This window comes from Mustela putorius, unplaced genomic scaffold (assembly GCF_011764305.1).
Source record: "Mustela putorius furo isolate JIRA1106 unplaced genomic scaffold, ASM1176430v1.1 tig00003937_pilon_pilon_pilon, whole genome shotgun sequence".
Classification (NCBI taxonomy): Eukaryota; Metazoa; Chordata; class Mammalia; order Carnivora; family Mustelidae; genus Mustela; species Mustela putorius.
The window spans coordinates 6,887,701-6,899,696 of NW_025422082.1; the positions used below are offsets into that span (position 1 = coordinate 6,887,701).

General features: G+C 46.5%; 1 pseudogene; it reads left to right on the forward strand.

The window, feature by feature from the left end:
* The first annotated feature begins 330 nt into the window (after nucleotides 1-330).
* Nucleotides 331-7,081, forward strand: LOC101687736 (annotated as a pseudogene).
* The last annotated feature ends 4,915 nt before the right edge of the window (nucleotides 7,082-11,996 follow it).

The following is an 11,996-nucleotide window of genomic DNA, read 5'->3' on the forward strand; positions in this document are numbered from 1 at the left end:
CTGACTGGACAAGCTGTGGAGGATGTGGTTCCACATCTACAATGACAGAACCCACTGTGGGGGACCTAGGTCTGCGTCCACACTGACAAAGTCCAGCCTCTTCAGGACCAGCCACTGGAGGTGAAGGCAAGGAGAAGCCACCTGAGTGGGAACTGGCGATGGGGTGCATGATCTCAGGACCTCACAAGGAATGGTGTGCTGTGTAGACACAGGCTTCTGTGGTTTTGTTTGTGGGGACATGGCCTCCAGCAGTGCTGGGTGCGGAGCTGTGGAGTCTCCCCTTTCTGGGCTCTGATGTGCGCCCTGGGTCCCGCATCTGTGTTTGTGTGCATGCATGAGGATTTGGTCCCTGGGGCTCCTCAAACAGTCTGCAGTCAGGGAGTGGATGCTTGCCTTGGTGCCTGTGCTCCCCTGGCCTTGGCCCTGCAGGGTCCTTCCCATGTCCACACCCATTTCGGGGTTGGTCTGGAGTCTGGAAGTTTGGGAGCGATAGTGGGGACTCTGTCGATGGCTTTGGGGAGAGCAGGTATTTTCACAGTATAGGTTCTTCCCTGAGCACAGAGTGTCTTCCCATCTCTGTGGGTCTCCCTCCATGTCTGTCATCAGTGTCTCATGGCTGTCAGAAGACAGGTCTGTCACTCCCTTGGTTCAGAGGGCTCCTAGGTATCTTGTTCTTTTGGATGCAGTAGTAAATAAGATTGTTCTCAGTAGTCTCTTTATGATGGTCCCTTCAGAGCATGTAGAAATGCAAGTGATTTGTGTATATTGATTTTGTTCCTTGCAAGTATCTTTAATTTATTAGTTCTGTTCACTTTAAACTCAAACTGCCAGTTACTTGACCAGCAAAATGGGTTTATTTGGGAAGAGCAGAGAATGGCAATCTCGGATGAGCAAGCTGTGGTCACATCGCAGGCAAGTGTAAGAAACAAAGGAGAGGAACATCATTTCATGGAGAAGGAGGAAGAAGTTGGGAGGGGTGCTTGGAAGGAAAGTCCCCTGGAGAAAGGGGTTCAGGGTGATGAAGGATTCTCACTGGCCGAGCTGTGGGAATGGTGGATCTCTTGTAGGAGATGAACTCTCCGGCTTCCCCTGTGGGGCCTGGAATGGATGAGTCTCCCCTGTGGGGGATTGTAATGTGGGGTCTGTAATGGGCACTGAGTGCCAGGGACCCCCTTCCAGCCTCCCCTTCTGGTGTCCCCAGTCCACTTAACTGAGTTTTCCCCTTCATGCTTGTTCACAGTTCTAGCCAGGTTGTCGTGGAGCATTGTGTGGAATTGAAATTCCAAATCCCATTGCTTCTACTGCACCCGGGACACTGGGGTCCCTGATTTAATCCTCCCATGAGTCTCTTGCTAAAACGCGGCCTCCTCCAATGGTTAGTGGTCTCTCCATGGTGGGTGAACTGGATATGGCAGGGCTTGGCCTCCATCCCGAAGTCTGATGTCCTCTTTGCCTCTGTGATGTGTCGATGTGGATGTCTGGAAGAGTCATTTACTCTGCAGAGATTTCAAATCTGCACCAATTTGTCACAGCAGCACAAATATGCTTTATCCTCACACTCCCCAGCTGTCATTTGTTTACCACATTTGCCACTTCACATGGGCTACTTCCATGCATTTTTACCCCAAACAGGGACACTGGCCCGTGGAACCACCATGTAACCCCAAGTGAGGAAATCATGACGGTTCCCACATTTGAACCCAGACCACAGGCCCACTTCAGCTGTCACCACTAAAATGTCTTCCAGTTTTCATCTTCTGGAACTTCTTCCAGGACTTTCCCTTCTTTGGGTAATGTTTATGGATTTAAGGAGCACAGAGGGCTCCAATCGAGTGATGTTTCTATATGGCTAATGTCACTGGGGCTGCTTTCACTGTCCATCCACGTAGTGACATGCATCAGTCCTTCATTCACTTTTTCAGAGTGACTAAATATAAGAACATAAGAACATCCCATGGTTGTACATCATTCTACAGAACTTTTTCATTCTCTCTGAGGGAGACTGTATGAGTGAAACACCAGTTCCCCATTACCCTTTCCCCTTGGCTCCTGTTGCCACATCCAGCTTTGTGTCCCAGACACCTCATCCAAGTGGAATCATACAGTATCTGTCCTTCCATGACTGGCTGATTTCGCTCTGCATAAGGACTTCCGGGTTCAATCTGTGTTGTAGCCTGTGTCGAACTCCCTTCGTTTTTAAGCCTGAATCATGTTCCATTGTATATAACCACACTTTGTTTATCCATTCATCTGTCAGTCGACACTTGAGTTGCTTCCACCTTTTGGCTGTTGTGAGAAATGCTGCTCTGAATAAGGTATTTCTACTTTCAATTTTAGGGGGCATATAGGCTGCAGTGGAATTCTGTGTTTAATATTTTCAAGAACTATCATATTTTTACCCCACAAATGAGTCATTTTACATCATTCCTTCATAGGGCAGAACAAGATTGTCATTTATGGGTCTACCTCATTTTGTTTGTCCTTTTCCCCATGGATGGACATTTGCACAGTTTCTGGTTTTTGCCTATTATGAACGCTGCGGCTATGAATATTCCTGTACATTTTTGTTTCTTTGTTTGTTTGAACCAGTGTTTTCAATTTGGGGGGTATATATCTAGGAGTACAATTGTTCAACCATATGATAGTTCTATTTTGATCTATTTGAGTAAATGCCAAACTATTTTATATGTAGACTGTATCATTTTCCACAACACATGCTTAAGAGTTTCAGTTTCTCAACATTCTTTTGTTATTTTTAGTTTTCTTGATCATAGTAATCCTACTTGTGTGAAAGGACATCTAACTGTTTAAATCTTCCTTTCCATAAAGACTAATGATGTTTAACATCTATTCATGTGCCATTCACCATTTGTATGATTTCTCTGGAAGATGGTCTATCCAAGTCCTTCGTCCATTTTAAAAATGGGGTTGTCTTTTTGTTGAGAAGTTGTAAAAGCTCTTTACATATTCTGGGCAACAGACTCTTATTAGATAAATAATGTGCAAATATTTCCTTCCATTCTGGGGGCTGTCTTTTCACTTTCTGGATAGTATCTTGTGATGTACAAAGATTGTTAATTTTTTTTTACATTTCATTTTTAAGTGAGAGAGAGTTTGAGAATGGACAGGGAGAGGGAGAGGGAAAGAGAATCTTAAGCAGGCCCCACAGTCAGTGTGGAGCCTGGTGTGGGCCTTAATCTCATGACCCCGAGATCATATTCTGAGCCAAAATTGAGAGTTGGACAGTTAACCGAATTAGCCACCCAGGCACCCAGGACAGATTTTCAACTTTGAGGATATTATTTTATCTATTTTTTTCTTTCCCTTCTTATGCTTTGGTGTCACATCTAAAAGCATTGCTAAATCCAAGCTTATGAAGACTGATCCCCATTTGTTTCTTCTAGAGTTTATCATTTTACCTCTTACATTAAAAGCTTTAACTTATTTTGAGTTAATATTTATATATGGTGTGAGGTAAGGGTCAAGTTCCATTCCTCTGTATATGTATAGGCAATTGTCTAGCACCCTTTGTTGAAAAGACCATTCTGTCCCCCCACTGTAATGTTGTCCACTCTTGTCAAAATTCAGAGGACCATAGATGAAGGGGTTTATTTCTGGGCTCTCAGTTAAATCCCACTGATCTATATGCATACTTTAAAATTTTTAAATTTTAGGGGTGCCTGGGTGGCTCAGTGGGTTAAAGCCTCTGCCTTCGGCTTGGGTCATGATCTCAGGGTCCTGGGATTGAGCCCCACATCGGGCTCTCTGCTCAGTGGGGAGCCTGCTTCCTCCTCTCTTTCTGCCTGCCTCTCTGCCTACTTGTGGTCTCTGTCTGTTCAAATAAATAAATAAAAAAAATAAAAATTTTTAATTTTAAAATTTAAATTCAATAAATTAACATAGCATGTATTATTTGTTTCATTGTATATGCATACCTTTGCGACAGTATCACAATGTTTTATTTGCTGTTGCTTTACATTAAGATTTGAACTTTGGAAGTATGACCTTTCACTTTTCATTTTCTTTTTCAAGATGGTTTGGGCTATCTTGTGGTCTCTTAAAATTCCATATGACTGTTATGTTTAGCTTGTGCAATTCTTCCCAAAGGCCTTTGTGAAATTTCTTGGGAACACATTGAATTTCCACATTGCACTGGGTACTGTTGCCATCTTACCAATAGTATGTCTTTTCATCACCATGGGGTTTCCTCAGATTTATTTAGGTTTCCCTTACTTTCTTTCAGCCATGTTTTGTAATTTTCAGTGTACAAGACATACACCTTTATTACATCTACTCCCAAGTGTTTTGTCAATGTTGATGTTCCCTAAAATGAAATTGTTTTCTTAAATTATTTTTTGGATGATTCATTGCTAGTGTATACAAATAAGAGACATTTTTGTGTCTTGATATTTTGTCCTGTAACTTTGCAGAATTAGGGAACTGGTTGTAATAATTTCTGTTGATTCTTTAGGAAGTTCTCTATATAAGATGATGCCTTCTCTGGTCTCTGAATTGACCTAGTTCTACTGTTCCTTTCACATGTGGATTCCTTATTTCTTGCCTCACTGTTTTGGATAGAACTTTCAGTACAATACTGAGCAAGAACTGAAAGCCAGCATGATGGACTTTTTTTGTGATTCAGAGTAGAGCTGTCAGTCCTCAAATTGAGCATGGTGTTTGATTAGGGTTAGGGTGGGGATAAGGGTTAGGGTGAGGGTCTACCAGTCCTTTGATATACAGAGCCCATTCTTCAAAGTGATCTTTTCAGAACATAACCTTTGAGCCTCTCTGTGATCCACTCCCCAGCTGCTCGTCCTCTCCAGCCTTATATCTCCCACCCTATCCCCCAACTCCATGGGCCTCCCAGGTATATGGTCATCCCACATGTGCCTCGGGCCTGACTCCAAGCCTTTACATTATCTCTGCCCTCTGCCAGGAGCACTCCTCTCTCCCCACTTCATGTCTGGTTTGATCCCTCATTGGCTGGACCTGGACTTACCCTGGTGACCTGACCTGTGGCTGGTGGGTGTGTGAGGCCTTGTCCCCTATTTAAATGTAGTGCCTACTTTCCCTGGGTGAGCGAATTACTAACCTGCCAGGTATGGGGCATACACAGGGAAGTAGCCTTAGTGCTTGTGTGAAAAAAAAAAAAAAATCAGTCTCAGGGTGCCTGGATGGCTCAGTCGTTGAGTATATGCCTTTGGCTCAGGTCATGATCCCAGGGTCCTGTGATCGAACCCCAGGATGTCAGGCTCCCTGCTCAGTGGGGAGCATGCTTCTCCCTCTTCCACTCCCCCTGCTTATGTTCCCTCTCTATTTGTCTTTCTGTCAAATAAATGAATAAAACCTTAAAAAATTTGTCTAGAGGGGCTCACCACCATTGCTGACAATGGGGGAGCTGCAGTCTCCACAGATATTCCCCTCAAAGAGACAAGATTTAAAACTTCTTGGGGCCAGGGAGATGGAGACCTGGACCTGGGAGCTTACTCTGTTGAATTAACAACTGGAACCCAAGCAAGCCCCCTCTTCTTCCATTGGTCCTCTTTCAATTCCCGTGGGCTGGACCTGATTCCTGATCTGGGGGAGTTTGAGGGTGAATGACTTCTAGGAATAGCAGTGTTTGATTGATGGACCTTGTCAGCAAGAGGCCGAGTAGCCTTCAAGGGAGGACCCTATAGGGGGTAGAGATCACTCTGTGGGGGCCAGCGACAGCCTACTCAAAGCAAAGTGGGGCAGGTGGCCAGCTCTGCTGATTCTATCCATCTGTAGGCTATAGAAAGGAGGGCTGGGCCCAAATGTGCTCCACTCCTGGCTGGAGGGCACAGGACCTCCAGGGGGTTGGCCAGGGGAGGGTACCCACAGGGTTTGCCTCAGAGCTCAGCACAGGGGGCATGTTCCTGGCTCCAGCATGCTGACTGTGGGGTTTGTTTCTTGCCTCTGAAGCCTCAGGCTCCCCTTTGTATGATGGGGTGCCAATGGCCCCCATCTCTGGGAACAGAAGATAGAGAGGTCTCATGAGCAGACTTTCTCTGGATAGGCTGGGAGAGTGACTGTTGCTTAAAGCAACTTAGGGCCTATACCCTTGAAGAAGGTGAACACGTGGGTGGCTCAGTGGGTTAACCTTCTGCCTTTGGTTTAGGTCATGATCCCAGGGTCCTGGGATTGAGCCCTGCAATTGGCTCTCTGCTCACAGGGGGCCTGCTTCCCCCTCCTCCTACTCTGCCTTCCTCTCTGCCTACTTGTGATCTCTCTCTCTGTCAAATAAATAAAATCTTAAAAAAAAAAAAAAGAAGGTGCACACATCCATGACCCCCAATTCCGGGGTTCTGCTGTGAGCCTCTGACAGTAACCCTCCTCCTGACTTGCCCCTTGTCCCTGTAGATAGGTTGTCTTCCTTCAGTTATTCCTGCAGAGGGCAGAAAAGCCCATCATAGTGGGACACAGGGTCACCTACTAGGTCTTTATCCACAAGCTTGCTGCGGGGTCCGTGTGCCACCCAGGAAGGCTGGAGGGTGGTGGTCCTCGAGGTCCCCAGCACCCTGCACTGGTAGGATATGTCCCTGCAGTGCATGGTGATGATCAGCCTCTTCTGTGAGCAGCACTTCCTCCATGAGGTGGACAACCTGGTGTGTGCGGATGTGGAAATGAAGTTCTGCAACCATGTGGGCATGGAGATCCTGTCCCCCCTCTTTGGCACCCTGCACCTCAGTTTCTACTGGGTGGCCTGTGAAGACTTCAGTTACCAGCACCGGCCACAGTCACAGGCTGTGGGACTGTGTCTCATCCCTAGGGGCCAGGGTGACGTTTACTACATGGGGGCCTTTTTTGGGGAGATTGGAGTGGAGGTTCACCAATTGACCTTGGCCTGTCATCAGGCAATGGGGGTTGACCTGGCCAATGGTATCGAGGTTGAGCGGTGTGATGAGAGCCACTTGAACAGGTACCTGCTGGTTCACAAGCCCAGCAAGATGCTCTCCCTGGAGGACCTGTGGGACCCACGGCACCTCGGCTGCACACCCTTCATGAAGAAGCTGAGATTCCCACCATGCCCAGGAATCACCAGGACATCCAGGAATCATGAGGGGCTGTTCCTGTCTCCATCGGGGGTGCTGTCCTGAGCAGAGCTGTCAGATCAGTTTCCTACTTCTGTCCCCTTGAGGGAGACCGTGGAGCCCAGCACTGCCCACGGGCATGTCTAGGGCCCCCAGCTGCACCCGCAAACAGGAGGACTGCCTGGGGACACAGGGTCCTCTCTTTGGGGTCACTAATTTTGATAACTTCTGGGTCATTTGGAGCTGTGATGGCTCCAGCTTTATGTCGGATGTTTTTCCCCTGTCAGTGCTGAGCAGCCATCTTTAAAAAGAACAATTGAGGGAAAAGTTTTCTTCCTCGTTCTAGGAAAACACAACCTGGTAGGGCTGAGAGTGCTCCTGCAGAAGCCTGGAGCCAGGATGACCTCTGGTTGGGTCTTCCCTCCCAGTCCGTGCACCTTGCCATGGCCATGGGGCTTCAGGGTATGGGGTGCACTGAGCCACCTCTCAGACCTCCAGTCCTCTGACCACTGGAGACCATGGCCATGGCCCCCCTCCAGGAACACAGAGCCCTCTGAGTTATGTACTGCTTCTGCCTTGGATTTATTTTTTATTTTTAAATTTAATTTAATTTTTATAGCTTAAATTCATTAGCCAACATATAATATATCAGTAGATTTTAACACAGTGTTCAGTGATTCATTAGTTGCCTATAACACCAAGTGATCATCACAACATGTCCCCTCCTTAATATCTGTCACCTAGCTACCCCATCCTGCCACGCCCCTCCCATCTGTCACCCTTAGTTTTCTTCTTGTAGTCCAGAGTCTCTCATGGTTTGTCTCCCTCTCTGATTTCATCCTGTTCAGTTTTCCCTCCCTTCCCCTGTGGTCCTGCACTGTATTCCTTACATTCCATGTATGAGTGAAACCATATGATAATTGTCTATCTATACTTGACTTATTTCACTCAGCATAATCCCCTCCAGATCCATCCATGTTGATGCAAATGGTCGGTATTCATCCTTTCTGATGGCTGAGTAATACTCCATTGTATATATGGACCACATCTTCTTTATCCATTCATCTGTTGAAGGACACCTAGGCTCTTTCCACAATTTGGCTATTATGGACATTGCTGCTATGAACATGAGGGTGCAGGTTGCCCTTCTTTTCACTACATCATATCATTGGGGTAAATACCCAGGAGTGCAATTGCTGGGTTGTAGGGCAGCTCTATTTTCAACTTCTTGAGGAACCTCCACACTGTTTTCCAGAGTGACTGTACCCACTTTCATTCCCACCAACAGTTTAGGAAGGTTCCCTTTTCTCCACATCCTTGCCAACACTTGTTGTTTCCTGTCTTGTTAATTTCAGCCATTTTAACTGGTATAAGGTGGTATCTCATTATGATTTTGATTTGTATTTCCCTAATGTTGAGGAATGGTGAGCACTGCTTTATGTGTCAGTTGGCCATCTTCTTTGGAGAAATGTCTGTTCTTGTTTTTGGCCTATTTCTTGATTAGTTTATTGTTCTGTGGGTATTGAGGAATAATTTCCTTCTAGATTTTGGATACTAGCCCTTTAACTGATATGTCATTTGAAAATATCTTCTCTCATTCTGTTTGCTGTCTTTTCATTTTGTTGACTATTTCCTTTGCTATGCAAAAGCTTTCTATCTTGATGAAATCCCAACAGTTTATTTTTACTTTTGTTTCCTTTGGAGACGTGTCTAGCAAGAAGTTGCTGTGTCTGAGGTCAAAGAGGTGCTGCCTCTGTTCTCCACAAGGATTTGGGTGAATTCCTGTCTCACCTTGAGGTCTTTCATCCATTTGGAATCTATTTTTGTGTATCGTATAAGGAAATGGTCCAGTTTCATTCTTCTTCATGTGGCTGTCCCATGTTCCTAGCACCATTTATTGAAGAGACTGTCTTTTTTCCATTAGACATTCTTTCCTGCTTTGTTGAAAATTCATTGGCCATAAAGTTGAGGGTCCATTTCTGCATTCGCTATTCTGCCACATGGGTCTATGTGCCTATTTTTGTGCCAGTACCATACTGTCTTGATGGGCACTGCTTTGTAATACAGCTTATGCTTACCTGCCTTTGTTTTAAATGGTTATTTCTGTGCTGGCATTTGTGAAATGTGGGCACTCACTCAGTCTGGATGCACATCCTGTTGAGATTCCTCAGTGCCCACTGGTGGGTCTGCACTAGTGCCCTCATCTGCCTGCACTGCATCTTAGCAAGCATTCACTGAGTGCCTACTGTGAGCTCAGTCACCAACAAGGGTCAGAGCAGGAGAATGAGAACTAAGACACAGGATCCCTGCCCTTCTGCGTTGGCTCTGTTCTCCTGACTCACCCTGTCCTCCTGACTCACTTCTTTCCTACTGTGATGTAATTGACATACAACTGATAAGCATGATTCAGAGTACAGTTCAGTGGAAATAAGTACATTCACCATTCTGTACCTGTTACCTCCATCCATCACCACCACTTCTTCATTATCCCAAACTGAACCTCTACCCGTAAGACCTGAATCCCCCATTCAACAATCCCCTGCCCCAGTGCCCAGCAGCTCCTTGCAACTCTATGAGTTGGAGTGCTCTCTGTCCCTCACAAATAGGGTCCTCCAGTATCAGTCCTTTAGGGACTAGCTTATTTCACATAGCACAATGGCCTCAAGCTCTGTCCCCATGACCCTGGACCTGACACACTTTTCCCCAGAGGAATGTTTCAGCTCTTCCTGTCTAAGCTGAGCCTCCTCAGTCTCCTTTGCTCCCCTCACCTTCCTCCTCAGCCTGAAGATGACCCCAACAAGTCTGCAGCTTTGAAGACCAGTTCAGTCCAGATGCCAGGAACATGCCTGGGGGATCTCGGGCCTTACCTACCCCATCTGTTCTGTCCAAGTAGGTGCCTGCACCCCCCACACCAGCTGGCCACCTGCTCCTCTCACAGATGTTCCCATCTCAGGAGAGGGAAACACCATGTCCAGACCCTTGGATGCCTCTGTGACTTGTTGCTTTCACCAACTCTCCCAGTAGCAAGGTGTCTACTGGAGGACATTCGATTTAAACCATTTAAAGGCATTTGTGAGTCTCTGCTGCTTAAGGCAATGGATAAGAGTTGGGGGAAATAGAAACCAAGCAGAATCACTAGAAGAAAGGCTGAATGGTGAGGAGTTCTAGGGGAGAAAGGCCTGAAAGCTCTGACCTATTCCCAAGCCCCTGGGACACTGCATGCATGGGCTGGGAGCCTGCTCAGCGCCGACCTGAGAAGACCCTAGGCTCTGCCCTCTGGTGATTGTCTGACTTGGCAAGTAGGAAGTGAAGGTCAAGGCAGAGTGCTAATAGGCCTGGCTGGTGCTGATGGTATATCCTGACACCCATACAGCCACACCCCTCCACCATATCTGTAAAGACTGGAAGTTTTGTTTTCTTTTTCTCCTCAGAAGGAGGGCAGTTTCCAGATGTTTAAGGAAATTTTGCCCTATCATCATTGACCACTACATTCAAAGACCAGACACTTCTGTGGCCACACGCAAGAGATACAGACTTGACAAAATCAGTTCAGAAATGTCACTAAGCCAACAGCAGAACTGCGGTGAGAGGAGAAGCAGCAATGAACCCTGGGGAGGAGAAGAACCGGTATTTGACTCGCTACATTACAGTATTCAGTGTCCAGGATCCAAAGGCACAGAGATGAGTGGTGGTGACACAGGAAGGGAATTTATTTCAGTGTAGCCGACACTCTAACACAGAGGACTAGCATGGTATCAAGGTGCTGAAAACACTCCTGGGCTTTTACATGAGGAAAATCTAGGACAAAGGTCAGTGGGGAGCTGCAGGGGGTCAGTAAAGTTCTGGTCAGTCATTGTCTTTGGGCCCATCACATGGGGTCTTGCTGATGTTAGGCAGTGTTTATTGCTTGAGAGGTCATTTTGGTGTCTACCCAGTCTCTCACTTAACAAATGAGCCTGAAGGAAAGACATCATCAGTTAGGAAGTACAGATGAAGGTCAGAGTGCAGATGGGTAAAGGCCTTTTTCACTCTGAGAGCAGAGGAGCTATACACCTCTGCTATACACCTTGCCCTCTTCATTGCCTCCAGTAGCCTGGTTTTGACTTCTGTCCTTTTAATGAACTGGTCATCTGGTAAGTAACGTGTTTCTCTGAGTTCCATGAGCCACTCGAGCAGACTATTTGAACCTGAAAGAGGAGGTTGTGGGGGCCTTTGATCTGTAGCCATAGCTCAGAAACATGGGTGACCTGTCTGCCCAGCCACTGGCTGACCACTAAGTTAACAGCATGGGATTCAGTGGCCACACACAGTAAAGAACACATACCTGACCAAGTTAGTTCAGAAAAGTCACTAAGCCAACAGTAGCAACTACAGTGAGCAGCCATAATGAAGCCTGGTGTGGGGAAGTTCTGATTTCAGGATGCTTCCATGACAATATTTATCATCACACTCTGGACTTGTCAGTGGGGCCAAGTCTCCTCGCTGGGGGTCAGGTAGCTTCCTACAGGTTCCACCTGCGTCTTCCAGACTCCCTCAGCTGTACAGAGCCCTGTGCTGCCACCCAGCAGAGGGCAGTTTTAACGAAGGTCAGAAAGACAGGATGCATTTTCCGGACTCCCCCTGGATCACCCCCCACCCAGAGCTGAAGAGAGGAAAGTTTCCTTCAACTCCTCTTAAGGTCCCTGGCTGGGTCAGGAAATTGACAAAGACAGATGAACAGGTGAAATGCTAGCCAAGTGTATTGATTTTTTTTGGTGGGAGCCTCACATGAACATGGAGACCAGCAGAGGCAACTGGAACAGATAGATCTTCTGCCTTTTAGACAAAGAAGGAATCAAAGTGTGAAGAATTGAGAGACACAGGGGTTTGGACTGGGGCTGGTAAATGATAAATAAGTAACTAGGAAATGAAGAACTGGTTCTCCCTCTTCCATTTGTGGTTAGT